At 38.3% G+C, this 18,597-nt stretch overlaps 1 protein-coding gene across 6 annotated transcripts in view; it reads right to left on the bottom strand.

Moving 5' to 3' along the window:
• RASAL2 (RAS protein activator like 2) overlaps positions 1-18,597 on the bottom strand; it is a 402,889-nt gene that overhangs the window by 43,755 nt on the left and 340,537 nt on the right. The gene's annotated exons all lie outside the window — the stretch shown is intronic.

The raw sequence follows: 18,597 nt of genomic DNA, 5'->3' as shown, positions 1-18,597 counted from the left end.
GAAGCCGCCAGTGTGAAGGACTCAAGGAGCATGCTCTGCAAATGTGACCATTTTAAGGCAGAAAGGAAGGAATAGTGAGGCCCCACCCATTCCCATGAACAATTTTGGAGTCAGAAGCTATAGGGAGAAAACTGAGGCAATTCTGGGGGTGAAGGGAGAATCTGTTAACTCTGCCAGAGAACAAAGCAGTGATTTGTTTCTGGATAATCCCCAGCCCCCTACTAAAAGGTATTCCCCTCGTTCCACCTTGCAAGTATAATCTTTCTCTCACGTCCATTCTATTTCCTTTGCTGTCCTAGTTTAATGTTACTAGGTATTGTTTTTCATTAACTTACCTGAGTTAAATATTTTTTTCTTTTTAGAGAGGGGGTGGATAAAATTCTTTATTCATTGTATGCATAATGCTGAACAAATTTCATTTTGATACTCAGGCATAATTTTCAAATACAGACATAAAGAGATATTACAACCAAGCCACCTGGAATTAGAATTCAAAATTCCTCCTGGTTATGGAAATTTCAAGTTGTTCAGGATCTCCTTATTGTTCAGCATTTATGGATGTTTGTGTGTGTATACACACCGATACCAATGGATTGAACACTACATCTGCTAAACATTCAACGTTGCTACTGAATAAATAAGCAAGCCCTTCCTGTATTGGGAAGAAAGTGTCTTGGAGAAGACAGAAGTAATTCCCAGAGAAGCAAGCTTACAGTAAACAGGAAGATGGAGCAGCCTGGGAATGGCAGTGGTGAGGAGGCATTATCTGTGCAAATATGAAAGTAATCCCAACTCCCCTCTAAGTCACGTTTACCTCCTCCTGTACCTTCCTATGAGCTGATTTTTCTTAGATCTGCTAACTAGAGTTTTAGCAGCTTTGATTGTCACTATAGTTTACTTCTCTAAAGGAAAGAATGTGGATTTATTGAGAGAAAAATGGGAGTTTGAAACAATTCTCAGTCCAATCTGACAATGGCCTTCATCAAGGAAACGAGCCTTGAGAGTGGACATTGTGAATTCGCTAATTACTGGTTCTCTTTCTGAGCCCTGCACCCGCCTCAACTCCCATCATCCTAAACATCATGTAATAATTCAGGGTTCAAATATGACTATTTCTTGGTTTAATTGGGAACCTGCTTCCCACAAGCAATTTTAGTTCTAATTAAGGAAGGCTATATCCTTCAGTCAGTTCAGCTGCTCAGCCATGTCCGACTCTTTGCCACCCCATGGACTGCAGCACGCCAGGCTTCCCTGTCTATCACCAACTCCCAAAGCTTGCTCAAACTCATGTCCATTGAGTCGGTGATGCCACTCAACCATTTCATCCTCTGTGGTCCTCTTTTTGTCTTGCCTTCAATCTTTCCCAGCATCAGGGTCTTTTCCAATGAGTCAGTTCTTCGCATCGGGTGGCCAAAGTATTGGCACTTCAGCTTCAGGATCAGTTCTTCCAATGAATATTCAGGACTGATTTCCTTTAGGATTGACTGGTTTGATCTCCTTTACATTTTGGTTTACAGTCAGTAGATAACACTGAATTCTGTGTGAACTCCCAGAGCTCTAGCGATGTGAAAGGTAAGGGTTAAAAATCTAATTGCTTTGCTGATGAAAATTACCTGCTACTTCTGGCCTATTTAAGAGATAAACTACAAGGCAGGAGTAGCCTTCTATCACCCAAGACAGTGAATTAATATTATATTGCTTTAACCCACATTACTAGCTGAAATCAGTCTTAAAAGACAAAAGTAAAGTCGTGGGGGGTGGGGAGCCAACATGCATGCCATTGAATTTACTGAAGAAGAAGAAAAAAAAAAGGAGTCAAAAGACTCTGATTAGTGCAATGTTAAGTAAAACACAGCTGGATTTTTCCCAGCTCAACCATCCAATTTTTTAAAAGCATATTTCCCCCAAAGCACCAGTGGTACTTGGATGCACTAGCTCAATCTGCCACATGTTAACAGATTCAGTTCCAAATGTAGGAAACTTTTAATTAAAAAGACAACTGAAAAAATAAATGCTTATTGCCACGCAAAATTCTGTACTCCAGGGCAGGTGAATTTCTGCTTGGCGTGGCAATTATGATTCCAAACTGCTTCGCTGAATTCTTGAAAAGACAGCTCAGCCATAAACTGGGTACAGAAATATATGTTTGTGTTCACCAGCGTGTGTTCCTAAGGCACTTTATCTTGTCTGAAAATTTTCCAGGAAGAAATCAATAAAATTCGGTATCCTAGTACTCTAACCAACAAATTTACAAAGGGTCTAATCATTTTTTTTAAAAGTTGCATCTGAGCTTTCACTTTGGGGGAAAGACAGCTTTACTTCCTTCCCAGATTTTATTGTTTTTCAACCTGGTATCTGTGAAACCATCCAACTGATGTTTTCCGTTTGAAAGAGCAGATACTTTCCTATACTATAAAAGTTTCCCTACCTGGATTTTAGGAAAAAAAAAAAAAAAAAAGGAAGAAATTAGAGCTCATTCACCAGAGTTCTGCTTGTGTGCTAAAAAAACGTCCTCTTTGAGGATCCTTACAGCACCAGCTGCAGTGAAAGCCAGTCCCTACTGCTTATATTACTCACTGGTTTTTATGTTTGCTTAAAAAAAAAAAAAAAAACAACCACACAACCGCTCATGCAAAAAGCTATTTATGGAAACATAACATGTACTACTGATCTTCCTTCTCTCTGCTCGCAGCCTCTAGACAGGATGGTCTAATGAACCTAGCTGCTGATGGTGAAGAAGGATGTTTGTCAGCCTGAGTTTTCACTTAAATAAACCCACGGTAAGGAAATTTATCATCACAGTCAAAAACGACATTCAGCCTACCTTGGTTACATACACATGCAATGAAGGTGGACACAGAATGAAGACAAGATTATAGACATTAAAACATGTTCTGAAGGGCGAAAAACTCACCCAGCCTTCCATGACAGGCACTAGGGGAAAATCTCCTTACAGAAACTGTACCAAACTATAATACACCTTTTTTGTTCTTAAATTGCAAATGGAATAAAATCTACTAGTGCTTGTTGAACAAATTCAGTATAAACATCACTGAATTAAAACAACTGTACATATAAACAATATAACAATATAAACAATACTGAATTAAAAAAAAACATGAAACTAAACTAAATCACACTCACAAATGAATTCAATTAACACATTTAAATAGTTCAAGAGTAAGTGGGAAGATTAGTAACTATTCTTCCCTGAATTTAGACTTCAGTCTCACCATAAGATTTAAGTATGGGTGAAAGGAGGATAAAGAATTTAGAAATTGATGAAGTTCAATGACACTTCTTCATCATTCCTAAATTCATGCCTATTTGCTTTCCCACTGGTTTTAACCATTATTCGGTTGAATAAATGAATATATGTCTGAATCCATCTACTCATTCAATAGTTGCTTGGTGCACATTATGTGTCAGGCACTACACTAGATACAGATGGAAGTAAACAATGGTGAAGAAAAAAGGCAAGGTTGTTGTACTCACACATAGTTTATCATCTAGTGAGTTAACAAGCCATTATACCATGTGATAAGACCTAGGGAAAAAAAGATGCAAAAATGGCTCTGTGGGCACTTAGTAGGGGCCCTGGTTCTTTAGTTGGGGATTCAAAGAAAGTTTCATGGCGGTGAAAGTAATGTGATGGAGTGCTAAAAGTCATTAGGTAATTAAGGGTGGAGTGGAATTAGCTGTATGCAGATGTGGAGGTCCTGAGGGTCTGAGAGGGAATGGTCAGCATGTGAGAAAGCCTGTAAGAAAAATACAAATCTGGGGTGTTTGAGGAACTGAGAGAATTCAGCAGCGTGGCTCTGCTACAGGGTGGATGTGTGCTGGGGCGGAGAGAAGAGGCGTGGGGAATAATGAGGCCTGAGAGACACTATGATGGGACCAGTAGTAACGCGGGTGTTCCAGTTTGATCACAAAGCCAGTGAATGAACATAGAAAGATCGTGAGTGGTGGAGAGTGAATGACAAGATCAAATGTGTATCTGAACAAAGTATACTTTGGCTAAAAAGTGGAGAAAGGGGTACAGAGACAGGAGAGAAATACTGAAAGACTTAGAGACTGGCTCATAGATTATGATAGTAATCTGAGTAAAGACCATGAACTAGAACAGCAGAAATGTGAAAGAAGTAAATGGATTTGGGTGGTAATTGGAAGGTAAATAGGGCTCCCCTGATAGTTCAGTTGGTAAAAAATCTGCCTGCAATGCAGAAGACCCCAGTTGGCCTCCTGGGTTGGGAAGATCTGCTGGAAAAGGGATAGGCTACCCATTCTGGTATTCTTGGGCTTTCGTGGTGGCTCAGATGATAAAGAATTTGCCTGCAATGTGGGAGACCTGGGTTCAATCCCTGGGTTGGGGAGATGCCCTAGAGAAGGGAATGGCTTCCCACTTCAAATTTCTGGCCTGGAAAATTCCATGGACAAAGGAGCCTGGTGGGCTACAGTCTATGGGGTCACAAAGAGTTGGACACAAGTTAGCGACTTTCATTTCACTTCACTAGGAGGTAAACAGGCCTTAATGACTGCAATCCTGGGGACATCAGTGAGATGGCAGAGTCAAGGCTGAGTCACTCAGTAGAAAAATGGTAAAGTCCTTTCCAGAGATGGGAAGTGAGAGGCAATGCTGGTTGAGGCAAAGGTGGAAATAAAATCAAGTTTAGTACAAGTTTAAGGTTCCTATGTGAGTAGATGTTTGCTACAGACTGTTCTCCCCAATCTATGTTGAATTACTAACCTCCAATGTGACTGTATTAGGAAGTCTGACCTTTGGGAGGTGATCAGGTCGGGACGGGGCACCCCCATGAAGGGGATTGAAAGTGAAAGTGAAAGTCACTCAATCGTGTCTGACTCTTTGTGACCCCATGGACTGTATAGTCCATGGAATTCTCCAGGCCAGAATACTGGAGTGGGTAGCCTTTCCCTTCTCCAGGGGATCTTCCCAACCCAGGGATTGAACCCAGGTCTCCTACATTGCAGGTGGATTCTTTACCAGCTGAGCCACAAGGGAAGCCCATGAAGGGGATTAGCGCCTTTATAAAATAAAACCCAGAGAGATCCTTTATAAAATAGACCCCAGAGAGATCTATCACCCATTCCCCTGTCTGAGGACACATAAAAAAGAAAGGCTTTTGAACCAGGAAGCAGGTCCCTACCAGACACTGAATCTGCCAGGACCTTCATCTTGGACTTCACAGCCTCCAGAACTATAAGAAATAAATTTCTGTTGATTATAAGCCACCCAGCCTATGATGCTTTATTATAGCAGCCTCAACAGAGTAAGACAATGTGAATACTGAAAGAGAATATGCAGACTGAGAAAAGGTCCTAAGAAAATAATCTGAGAAATGCTAACATTTAAATCTACAAAAGTGAAAGAGACTGAAGACAGACAGAAAGAAAGACAGAAGGAAACCAGGAGACTCAGGTATCATAAAAACCCAGGGAAGAGAACTCTTAAAAAGCATGGGCCGTCCATCACTGCACAATACAGAGGGTGTTAAAATATTAATAGTAGCCACTGGGTGTATGAGCTGAGAGATAATTGGAGACTTTGGCAAGAGCAGTTTCAGTGAAATGATGAGGATAAAAATGAGACTGCAGAGGGCTAAGGAAATGAATGGGATGTGAGAAAGTGAAGACTAACTCATGAAGACTGATGATGAAGGGCTGGCAACTGGGAAAAGCTATAAGGAGGAATGAGGTTGAAATGGCACTAAAGAAGGTTTTCTCTAGTTAATCATTTTTTTCCTCTTAAATAATAAAGTAATACATGCTCTTGGTAATACATTCCAAGAGCTCAGAAGGACAGAAGGTGAAAAATATAAATAATGGTACCTCCCTCAATCTCCTAGAGAAAATACTATTAATGATTTTTTTGTGAGCCTCCTAGAAATTTTTTGTACAGACAACCAATTTGGTATACATATACATATGTGTATGTACGTATATACACACAAATGGATTTCTACCATACTTTTTTCCTTTAAGAGTATATTCTGGAATTCTGTCCACACTGGAAATATAGATATAACGTGCCTCTTTTTAATGATCACTCTGTACTCCCTTATATGGGCTTACAGAACTTTAAGCAATAATTGACAACCATCTACATTTTTTTTCTTTTTCTTTTCCTTTTTTTTTTTTTGGTGATTAACACCCAGGTTCAAAAAGTATCTTAATACATATACTCTGAAGCACATGTGCATGTATTCATGGTTTAAACTTCCAAATGCTAAACTGCTAGATCATAGGGTATACACATTTAAAGTTCTGATAATGCTAACTTATCCTCCATAATAGATAGTTATCAACTTAAATTCACACCAATAATGAATATGCTATTCATTTCTATATGCTATCACCACCAAAATGACACAGGGCTGAATTTTAAATACCTTTGGCAGTATAATTGGTAAAAACTGGTATTTCATTAATTGCTTTAGTATGAATTTCTTTAAATGATGAGGTTGAACACATTTTAAATGTATATCAATATACAATCAACTTCAGTTCTCTATTCTGTAAATTATGAAATGTTATTTCATGTTCTTAGACCATTTTTCTAATTGTTGAACTTAACCGATATGCAAATACTATTTGTAAATTAATTAAATTAGTATTTTTTCTGTCTGTAGAATTATTTCCCCCAGTTTATGCTTAGAAAAAATTCTTCCATTCCAAGAGCATAAGAAATCCAGCCTATAGTTTCTTCTACTGCTTTTAATTTTTCATTCTTTCCACTTGGATTTGGAGGGAAGGGACGATGATAGGAGCATAGTAGAGTGTTTGCTTTACATTTTACCAAATTGTAAAAATATAATGACTCATTAATTATTACTGCATGGTAATCTACTCTTAATAAGAGTTGTTTTGAGTATGTTTGTGCATATGTGTATGTGTGTGCATGATTTTTCCCTTTTTTTCTCCTTTCTCAATAATTTTCTCAGCAGGTGAGGTTTCCTATCAACACATGCAACAAAGAGTATAATGGAAAAGGCAATTAACTTGAAGCCAAAAGCCCTATGTATTTATGCCTGCTCAAATCACTCACTAGCCATGTGACATGGAACAAATAATTTATTCTTTCTGAACCTTAGTTATCTCATTTGTAAAATATAGATAACGATTTTTGGTCCTATACTTCCCACAGTTATTGTGAGAATCAAATACAATCATCTATGATTTTACAAATGTCTCATAAACTACACATACCATACAAATAGGACTATCATTGCAAACATAGCTTTTCACAGTGATATTACATGCATTAGTTCATTTTACATAAACTATTCATCTGGTTGAGGTTAGGATGGCTATTCTTGAATTATTCCTTGCTGGAAAAATATGAAGACAGAAGGAATAAATGTATGGAAATAAAATTTTTCTACTAAGATAAAGCAGTCTAAGTGAATTAAAATGCCATTGTGATATAATCAGAAACTTCAGTTGGATTTTAGCCCACAAAACTAAGGGCTCCTTAATTGGCCCATACCAGTAAACACTGTTAAGGGAAACTAATCTATAGCTAGACTGTATTGATTAATTAATGGCCTGGAATCCAATAATTTCTGAGAAGCTGTCATTCTACCTAAGTACACCATACTGAAGGAGATTCTTTATTATCTAGAATTTGTTTGGATTCTTACCTTTTGTTTCAGGCCAAGAAATTAAGTACTGTAATAGAACAGGCATTGTGGTAGAGGGTGGGGATACAAAGATTGTGTGTCTACTTGCGGAACTTCCCATCTGCCGTGGTAAGCAGAAACATGGAAAGATAAACTCAATAATAAGGTGTATACACTTGGTCACGGGTGGGTATCTGGCGTAGGTGCTTAGTTTAGGATGATGCATAGGAAGAACAAAGGAAAGAAATTAGGGAGCATGTGACTCCTAACTGGGGTATTGTTGCATCAGTATGAATTAGAAGTAAGCTTGTCAAAGGACAAGGTGTAGGAATAGGAAATGGTTTGGGGGACAGAGAGGGCAGCAAGATTAAAAGTAGAGACATATGAACAGTATAGTAAGTAAATGACAGACTTCTGGTAGGAGTAGAAGGTGATAATGCTGAGTTAGGGAACAGACAGAGCCATATTTCTACCTGTAGGTTATGCTGAAGATCGTAGATTAATCAAAGTATTATATACATGTGATGAGATATTAAAAGTGAAGTTTCAGATTGAGACTCCAAGATAAAACAGATATTGCATGCCAAAGTAAGGTATAAAGACAAACTGCAGAATTTACAAAGGGAAAGTTTTGGAACGAATTCCATTACCTTGAACCTCTCGGTCAGAACAAGACTATAAAAAGTGGTGAGTATGGAGAAGGGAAAGGATTCTCTGAGGGAGAATTTTGGAGAAAGCTGTGAGGCTCACCCCTTCCAGCTACCCGCCTCCCCCCAACACACATAAGGGTTTTAGGTAGGGAATGCATATAAAGTGGAGTTTGATTTTACCTGGGAAATCTAGAGGATGGGAAATGGCTAACTTTCGGTAGCAGAGCCCAAGTTGATACTTTTACATAAGGCTGCAATCTTAGAGGTTTGTCAGGGCAGAAAATTTGTGGATATTTCCTGTGGACCAGAGACTTGGAAGGGTAGAAACTAGAACAGCAATTCCTACCTAGAAACTGTGGAAGGAGTTGCAAATAAGTATCTAGAATAAAAATGTACCCACAAAACTAAAAAAAAAAACAAAAACCAACAAAAACCAGAAACAAAAACCATAGGTGAGAGTTCCTCAGAGATGATGTATTTCTGAAGAATTCCCCAAAGCACCCCATGATAGAAGAGTTGTGTTAAACAACTGTCAGGCTCAGAGAGCATAATGGAAGGCTAAGAGAGTTTTGGGCTTCCCAGGTTGTGCTAGTGGTTAAGAACACGTCTGCCAGTACAGGAAACATAGACACAGGTTCGATCCCTGGCTCAGGAAGGTCCCTGAAGGAGGGTATGGCAACCCACTTCAGTCCTCTTGCCTGGAGAATCCCGTGGACAGAGGAACCTGGCGGGCTACGGTCCATAGCGTTGCAGAGAGTCAGACCAGACTGAAGCGACTTACACACATGCATGCAAGACGGTATTCACTGTTTTCTTATTCCCTTTCCCCGCCCTTCTGTCTCCCATTGCCCCAGATCTGGAGAGTACCTACAACCACGGGTAGGTAAGCTGGATGGGAAGAGTAGATGAAGAGAGAACTAAGTAGTTTATAATATTTCCTTCTCCAAAACCAGACACATTCTCTGCAATTTGTTTGGCTGGGGTAAGTATGCGGTTTTGATTACTATTTGGAGAGAACATCCATAGGCTCTGGGTCAAGACCTTTATTTAGAGTAACTATAGATTAACTACGGAGAAGGCAATGGCACCCCACTCCAGTACACTTGCCTGGAAAATCCCATGGACGGAGGAGCCTGGTGGGTTGCAGTCCATGGGGTTGCTAAGAGTTGGACACGACTGAGTGACTTCATTTTTCACTTTCATGCATTGGAGAAGGAAATGGCAACCCATTCCAGTATTCTTGCCTGGAGAATCCCAGGGACAGCGGAGCCTGGTGGGCTGCCGTCTATGGGGTCTCACAGAGTCGGACACAACTAAAGTGACTTAGCAGCAGTAGCAGTAGCAGCATAGATTAACTAAATGAATTGTAAACTTAAATATAAAAGCAAAAAATCACAAAACCTTTGGAAGAAAACTTAGGTGAAAATCTCTTGGGACAGGGTCACAGACACATACTCCACCCACCCCCCCCCATAAAATTGCTGGTGGAAATGTAAAATTGTACAGGTACTCTGCAAAATAGTTCAGCAGTTTCTTAAGCAAGAACTTATATAAGCAAGTACTTATATAATCTAGCAATTCCACAGTAAGCTTGTGTACTTACTGTAGAGAAATGAAAACTTATGTGTACACAACTGTTCATACGGGCTTTATTCCTAATAGCTAAAAACTAGAAACCAATGTTCTCCAGTGGGTGGTTGGTTTAATTCTGGTACATCCGTATAATAGAATACTACTCAGCAATAATAAGGAACAAACTATTGACAGATGCAACAATTTGGAGGGACTTCAAGGGCATTTTATTTAGTGAAAAAAATGCCACTCTTAAATGGTTACACATTATACAATTCCATTTATATAACACTTGAAATAACAAAACCATAGAGGTAGAAAACAAAACGTGGTTGGTAGGGGACAGGGATAGGTGTAGAGAGGGGGGTATGACTGTAAAGAGTAGCAGAGAGTTCTTTTCTGGTAATGGAACAATTCTGTATCTCGATCATGATGGTGGTGGTTATACAAATCTACATGTAGGATTAAGCTGCATAGAACTATACACACACACAAATAAGCGCATATAAAAATTGGTGAAAACTGAATAAAGTCTGTAGTCCACTATCAATGTCAATTACTTGGTTTTGATATTATACTACAGTTATATCACTGGTCTTCCCAGGTGGCTCAGTGGTAAAGAATCCATCTGCCAATGCAGGTAATGTGAGTTCGGTCCCTGGGTTGGGAAGATCCCCTGGAGGAGGGATCTTCAGGATTCATACCTGGAAAATCCCATGGACAGAGGAGCCTAGTGGGCGACAGTCCATGGGGTCACAAAAAGTCGGACATGACTCTGACTGAGCACACACACACTATTGGGGGAAGTGCTTGCAAGACCCTCTCACTTCTTGTATATGAATTAAAAAGAAAAAGTTAAAAAAATTGGTTCTAATGAGGAGAAACAGAAGAAGCTGAGTATCTATATCCTACAAGTGAACACTACAGTTACTCTTAAATATCTCCTGACAGAGAATAAGCAGACTTTAAAGCCATACTTGGTCAGTGAGTCTCAGAATTGAAGACATCACTGCAGAGAATTTTACTTGAAGGACATTTGAAGGAATTGAGAAAATTCTATTCCATGTGCTTACTTTTACCTCAAGATGTTGATAAATTTAAGTAGCACTTCCAGAGCAAGGTTGGCAACCTGACCAGCATTCAAAATCCTGGAATGCCTGACAGTGTGGTATGACCATGGTTTTTCAGCAATTTCAAATTTTTAAAACTTTTCAAACTGCATTTCAACAAAAGGTAGACATATCAGAGTCTTCTCCTGTCCCTACACCCTTTCACATGATATGGCTTTAATGTGAAAATGCTGCCAATATTGATTCTAGGAAGTCACTTTACTGGCTTTTATCTGATTAGATGGCTTTGGAACAATAATGACTGTGACATCCTATTGATTTTGCCTCTAAAATGTTTCTCCTATCTTGTCTCTGATTCTTCATCCCCACTGCCAAATACCCTCTTTAGAGCCTTCCTTATTTCTTAAAATAGCACCCCCCCCAACCCTTAATTGGAATCCCAAATTTAGTCTCTGCAAACCAAGTCATGTGAAATTCCACTGCTGGATTAATCTATATATGGCACAATTCTAATCAGGTCACTTCCTTGCTCAAAAATGGTTAACGTCTCCCCACTGCTTATACAATAAAATCTAAACTCCCCGTTTGACATTCAAGGATTGTCCTGTGTATGGATTGCTGGGTTGAAAATAACCTCCACTCAGAATTTTGACAACACTGCTCCAGTGACTTTTGATTTTCAATATTCTATTGAGAACTGTAATGCAATCCTTTCATTCCTCCTTTGTATGTAACCTAATTTTTCTTTCTAGAAGCTTTTAAGGATTTTTTTTAAGCCCTGGTGTTGTGCTCTTTCATGATAATGTGAACTGGTGTGTGTGTGTGTGTGTGCTGGAAAGTCTTTTGTTATTTTTCACTTACTGGAATATGGTAGCCTTTCCACTATGTACATTTATATTTTCTTGTTTTTGGAAATTTTCTTGTATTATTTCTTTAATAGTTTCCTCTCCAAACTTTTCTAAGAAAACTCTTCTTTTATTAGAATCTTCTGGATTGATTTTCTCATTTTCTGTTCCACTTTCTGGGAAACTGACTAGACTTTAGTTTACATATTTTAATTTTCAAACTCTTGTTTCAGTGGGGTTCCTTTTCTTACAGCATATTATTGTTTTATAGATGCACAACCTTATCTTTTGAAAATATTTATTATGCTTAGAAGTTGTTTTTGGCTTTGTGTGTTGTCTCTGTTTCTTCTGAGTTCTTTTTTTTTTCCTCTCTTTTTTATTTGTTTTTTCCTCCTGCCTTTCATGGTGAAGAATTTCCTCAATATCTGGAGATTCTTGGCCATCTGTCTTTATTTTAAAGCATGAAAGAACTCAGTGGAAACTGTGTGCTGGAATACAGTTTACAGATTAATGAGCGTCATTGCAGAGTACTTCCTGGCCAGATGTTTTTTAAAAAGTAATTTAACATCTTTATTGAGATATAATTAACATACCATAAAATCTACCCATTTAAAGCACACCATTTTCAGTATACTCAGAATTGTGCAATTATCACCACAGTCTAAGCTTAAAACATTTCATCACTCCAAAAAAGAAACCTCATGTCCATTAGCAGTCATTTTTCCTTCATTTCCCTGCCCTATATCCCCAGCCTCCAGCAGCCATTAATCTGCTGTCTGCATAGATTTGCCTATTCTGGACATTTCACAGAAATGGAATTGTACATTCTGCCGTCTTTTGTGACTGGCTTCTTTCACTTTCCGTGAAGTTTTCAAGCTTTGTCCATACTGTAGCATGTATCAGTACTCCATTCTTTTTTTAAGACTGAATAATACTGTATTATGTGCATGTATCATCTTTTGTATATCCACTCATCAGTTAATGGACATTTGGGTCAGTATCATTTTGGGGCAATTATAGATAATGCTTATAAACATTCATGTACAAGTTTTTGTGGGGACATAATGTTTTCACTTCTCTTGTATATAATTAGGAGTAGAATTACCAGCTGAAATTGTAATGTTGCTGCTGTTGCTAAGTCGCTTCAGTCATGTCCGACTCTGTGAGACCCCATAGACGGCAGCCCACCAGGCTCCCCCGTCCCTGGGGTTCTCCAGGCAAGAACACTGGAGTGGGTTGCCATTTCCTTCTACAATGCATGAAAGTGAAAAGTGAAAGTGAAGTCACTCAGTCGTGTCCGACTCTTCATGACCCCATGGACTGCAGCCCACCAGGCTCTTCCACCCATGGGATTTGCCAGGCAAGAGTACCGGAGTGGGTTGCCATTGCCTTCTCCAGAAATCGTAATGGGGGAACATAAATGTTGGTATCTTTTTATCTGGTTGAGTTTCTCAAATTTGCTCTGTGATAAATGTAAGCCTGGCTGCTAGCATTTTAGAGCTGGGTAGGAGCTGAATCTTTCCAGAGCTCTGAGGGGTAAGCTCTTTTCAAGTCTGTAATTTCTTGCTCTCTTCTTTTGCTTATTATTTCCATCCTGAAGAGTACTCTCTCCATGTCTATTTCTCAGTTCAAATTATACTTGTTTTTTAAGGAATAACTCACTGCCACTGCCCTCTAAGGTCTTTCCCAATCCACCCAACAAGTAATCTGACCTCCCTGCACCATTTCTTCTTGGATATTTACTTCTTCTGTTGACTCCTTAAGGTTGGGCTGTGTCTTTACTTCTCTATATTCCCTGGTAGCACATGGCTTTCTACTCTGTACATAACTCTCACAATTACCTATGTTACTGTGTAACAAGATATTTGGTTTTTAGAAATATTATTTGGCAACATTTTACTTATGTCTATGCCCCACAGTTTCACAAAGGAAATTCTAAGTTTAAGAATCATTATAAATTGATCCCCAAGGCAACCTTGGCACCAAATTCTATCAGGGCCTTACAGCAGAGTTTATGACTTGCAGATCATTGACTAAACAGACCTGCAGGGTCTTTTGGATCAATTAAGTCTGCATGTTAAAATAACCTTTTAGTCTTTTGCACAGAAAAACTTACTGATCACATATAGTAAACCTTCTTTAGATGAAATGGACTCACTTACAACTGCTTTTCTGCCATCTTTAAGCAGTAACTCAGACCTCATGAGAATAATTTTACATTTTTAAAATGTAATGAGTGCTAAATAAGGTTTGAAGTTATCAAAAACCTTGACAAATTCAAAATATCATGATCACTACTTCATTATCCTTCTGATACCCCAGATAGAATATTTCCTCCTCTTGAAGGAGAGAGAGAAAGTGAACTGAACAGCATTATAATGAGAAATTTAATGAGAAAGAGATCCCTGGCTTCTTGAGTTCAGAGTTCTGGTCAAATTTGGACAGTTAAGCCCACAAAGACTGACATGATGGACCAAATGAAAATCTAAAACTTCTATATAATCTAGAGACATGATTTTAAAACACAAGTAACTGACTGGAAGAAAAATTTAACAATATGAGTAATGCTGCTGCTAGGTCACTTCAGTCGTGTCCGACTCTGTGTGACCCCATAGATGGCAGCCCACCAGGCTTCCCCATCCCTGGGATTCTCCAGGCAAGAACACTGGAGTGGGTTGCCATTTCCTTCTCCAATGCATGAAAGTGAAAAGTGAAAGTGAAGTCGCTCAGTCGTGTCCGACTCTAGCGACCCCATGGACTGCAGCCTACCAGGCTCCTCCGTCCATGGGATTTTCTAGGCAAAAGTACTGGAGTGGGGTGCCATTGCCTTCTCCGAATATGAGTAATAGTGGCTTACAATCCCTTGTAATAATAAAGGACTACTCCAAATCATTAGATAAAGGACAAATAGCTCAACAGAAAATGGGTAAAGGGACCAATAAGCAAGTCATAGAAGAAGAAAACTTCTGAAAAGATTTTCAACTTACCTGGCATTAGGGAATGGAAATTAAAACAAAGAAATGTCTGCTACCGCTACCTGACTTTTTTGTGAGGGGCAATACAGCATAAAGTTAAGAATGTACACTCCAGAGCTAGAATTCTTGAATTTGAATCACAGTACTGCCGTTTTCTGATGTGTGACCTTGTGCAATTCACTCATTTCTCTGTTTCAGTTCTCTCATCTTCAAAATGAGGTCATGAATGTAACTAGGGTTGTTATAATGATTAAATGAGTTCATTTATGTGAAGTGCTTGACCAGTGTATGACACGTAGTGCACACTGTGTGTGTGAGTGCTAAGTCGCTTCAGTTGTGTCAGACTCTTTGTGACCCTATGGATTGTAGCCCGCCAGTCTCCTCTGTCCAGGGGTTCTCCATGCAAGAATGCTGGAATGGGTTGCCAAGCCCTCCTCCAGGGGATCTTCACGACCCAGGGATAGAACCTGGGTCTCCTGCATTGAAGGCAGATTCTTTACCGCTGAGCTAGCTGGGAAGCCCAGTACATACTGTATATGTGTTTACTATTTCTATTCATCCATCATACTGATAAAATATAATGGTTGTTTGAAGGATAAAAGTAATTTTTAATATTGATGTATAGTTGCTGTACAATGTTATATTAATTTATGCTGTACAACAAAGTGACTTAGTTATATATATATATATTTCCCTCCGCCCCCAATAGTGTTTTCCATTATGGTTTATCACAGCATATTGAATCTAGTTCCCTGTCTATACAGTAGGACCTTGTTATTTATCCATGGATAAAAGTGAGCCTAATCTATGGGTGGGAATGGAAATTAGTACAGCTTTTTTGAAGAACAATTTGATATTGTGTATACTTCATACTAGTAGTTCTTCAGAAATCTAACCCCATCACATAAGGAGAGAAAGTCACATAACAAAAATGGTCATTACATCTCTATTTTAAGCCCAAGAATGGAGAAACAAAATATTCATCAGCAGGGAAGTGAAGTACACATGTTACAAAAAACTGTTATTGTTAAGAATTATGTAGACTTATATGACTGACATATAAAGTTGTCCAAAATATTTATCCTATAAAGCGAAGTCACAAAGTAATACATATAATATGATCCTACTTATGTGAAAGGCTTCCCTGGTGGCTCAGTGGTGAAGAATCTGCCTGCAATGCAGGGAACTTGGGTTTGATCCCTAGGTCGGGAAGATCTCCTGGAGAAGGAAATGGCAATTCACTCCAGTATTCTTGCCTGGGAAACCCCATGGACAGAGGAGCCTGTTGGGCTATAGTCCATGGGGTCGCAAGAGTCAGACACGACTCACTGACTAAACACCAACAACACCAGCTTTATGGAAACAAGCAAAATACACATATGTATGCATTTGTGTATGGATTTTTTAAAAAAAAAGGTTTGAAAATATACAAACCGTTAATGAGGTTATTTATATGGGAAGAAAAGGAAGGTGAAGAGGGACTTTTATTTTTTAAGCTGTACTTAATGTATTGAAACTTTTTTCTTTTACACAAAGACACAAGCATTTTACAGTACAATTTAGAAACTGCAAAAAGGGGTTGCTTACTTAGGTTTGCCTAGAGTTTCTGCAGACTTGCTATAAGAATAGAAATGTTTTTCTACTTAGATTTAGACACCATATACCATTTTGGAAGAAATGGCCTGATTTCAGCAACTGATGCATATGGCACAAGACCAGGGGTCTTTGGAAAATTTTCTTAATGATACCAGTAAGGTTACCAATTTGAAGAACTCAGTTGATTAAGACCTTGTACCTTAGTTCTATTTATCTGTGTTTTCAGATGATCTGACGGCAAGAGGGTCTTTTTTTTTTTTTGAACTGTGATATATTCAAACTTCTAGTGAGTATATCCCTATATAAGAAGAATATAGTTTCTGAAAAATTTCTGTTTAGAAAACCTCTATAAATGGATCTGAAAGACAGAAAGGATTATCTAATATTTGAGATTTATTAGCACTTTTTTTTATTATGCTGTATTTATTTAGTATGCTGTATTTGAGCCAGAAAGATACTACTGTTGACTGAAGCAGAATAGCATGGACGTCACATATAAGGAATTTAAATTATTGGAAAGGCTGAAAATGTACTGCCTATGTAATAGCAATAGCAGAGTCCAGGAGAGTATAATCCCTTGGTAATTCAATCCAAGAATTCCGCTAGGCTACCTAAAGCAAAACAGAATAGGAGAGAGCACTTGGTCTGAAATTGAGAAAGTGATATTTAGTGCAAGTTTATAAAATAAAGTACACCTACAAAAAATATCTCCTTGTCTTTCAAGTTTATACGTGATGCTACAGAGTTCAAGGAACTGGTGATTGAATTAGGAATGTTTTAGTTGCTATACCATATCCTTGTCCTTAAAAACCAATATTCTGAAAAATCTTGTCATTCTATTTTATTGAGACTTATTTATAAAATGATTTGAATTCTTACAATGATGAAAGTTGTAGAATAATAGGAATCTAAGGGAAAATATGAGAATAAAAGATTTTTTTAAATGATTACCTTTAAACAAAGAGGTATAAAAGAGATATCTAACAATACAATTGCACTGCAATTGAACATACTTGCAAATTTCACAGAACATCTCTAAAGTGGTTCAAGGATAAGAAGAGCTGATAAAGCTGTAGCCTCTCATCAATTCAGTATAGGGGAAAAGTTACTTTATTTATGAAATAAGAGTAACTCTCTGCTTGGCAAGTCTATAATCTGCAATTATGAGATTACAATCTATATTTCTACTTATTATGTCGGTAGCTGGAAATAATGGACTTATTACTGAAAAGAAAAAGAAACACCCAAGTATAAATAGGAGGATCATTATGAAAGGCAGACAAAAGTTTAAATCCAAACTCTACTAATTAGCTGTGTGACTATGGGCATGCTTCTCAATCTCTTTCGCCTTAGTTCCTCATCTGTAAAATAGCATCTAATCTCACTGCATTACATGAGAGACGACATTAAAAATACCGGGCACAGAGTAAGCACTCAATAAATACTGCTGATGGTGGAGATGTGTCAAGACACGAGAGTACCATTTCCTAAATTTTGAGCGTTGTGGAGACATGAATGATTACAAATGTGTCCTAGCATGCATTCAATCATTTCAGAAGGCTGCTATCCTTCAAGAGCTATGCATGTGAGGTTTGCTCAAGCTGGTAGTACTAATTATTGAAATCCAGGCTTCCTTTTTTAAAAAAAAAAAAATTTTTTTTTTTACTTATTTATTTGGCAGGGCTGGGTCTTAGTTGTGGCATGCAGAAGCTTTGATCTTCATTGTGGCATGTGGAATCTTTAGTTGTAGTATGTGGGATCTAGTTCCCTGACCAGGGATCGAACCTGGGCCCCCTGTATATTGGGAGCAGAGTCTCAGCCACTGGCCCACCAGAGAAATCTCAAGGCTTCCTCTTCATACATGCCTTCTAGATGTGACTGTAAATTAATAAGGCCGAGTCCATATAGTATACACAAAGAGCAAGACAGCAGTGAAGACCATGGACTCAGAGCAAAGTTGCCTAAGTTTAAATACCATTTTTGCTATTTACTAAGCAGAATAAACTTGGAACCTCTGTTTCTCAAACTTGTCATCTGTAAAATGGTGATAATATTAGTATTTCTCTTACAGGGTTATTCTAAAGATTAAACAAGATAAAGTATATAAAGCATTTAGGATAGTGCTCAGAAAATGTTAGCTATAGCCATCAGCATCCCTTAAAGCCATTCTACAGAAGAAAGATACACCTTGGACCACTAGAACACGATTCAACAGAAATAGCACAACTGACTCTTAAATTAGTTCTTAGGTA

This window comes from Bubalus kerabau, chromosome 5 (genome assembly GCF_029407905.1).
Source record: "Bubalus kerabau isolate K-KA32 ecotype Philippines breed swamp buffalo chromosome 5, PCC_UOA_SB_1v2, whole genome shotgun sequence".
Lineage (NCBI taxonomy): Eukaryota > Metazoa > Chordata > Mammalia > Artiodactyla > Bovidae > Bubalus > Bubalus kerabau.
The sequence above is the reverse complement of the archived record's forward strand: the minus strand, read 5'-3'. Positions and strand labels throughout refer to the sequence as shown.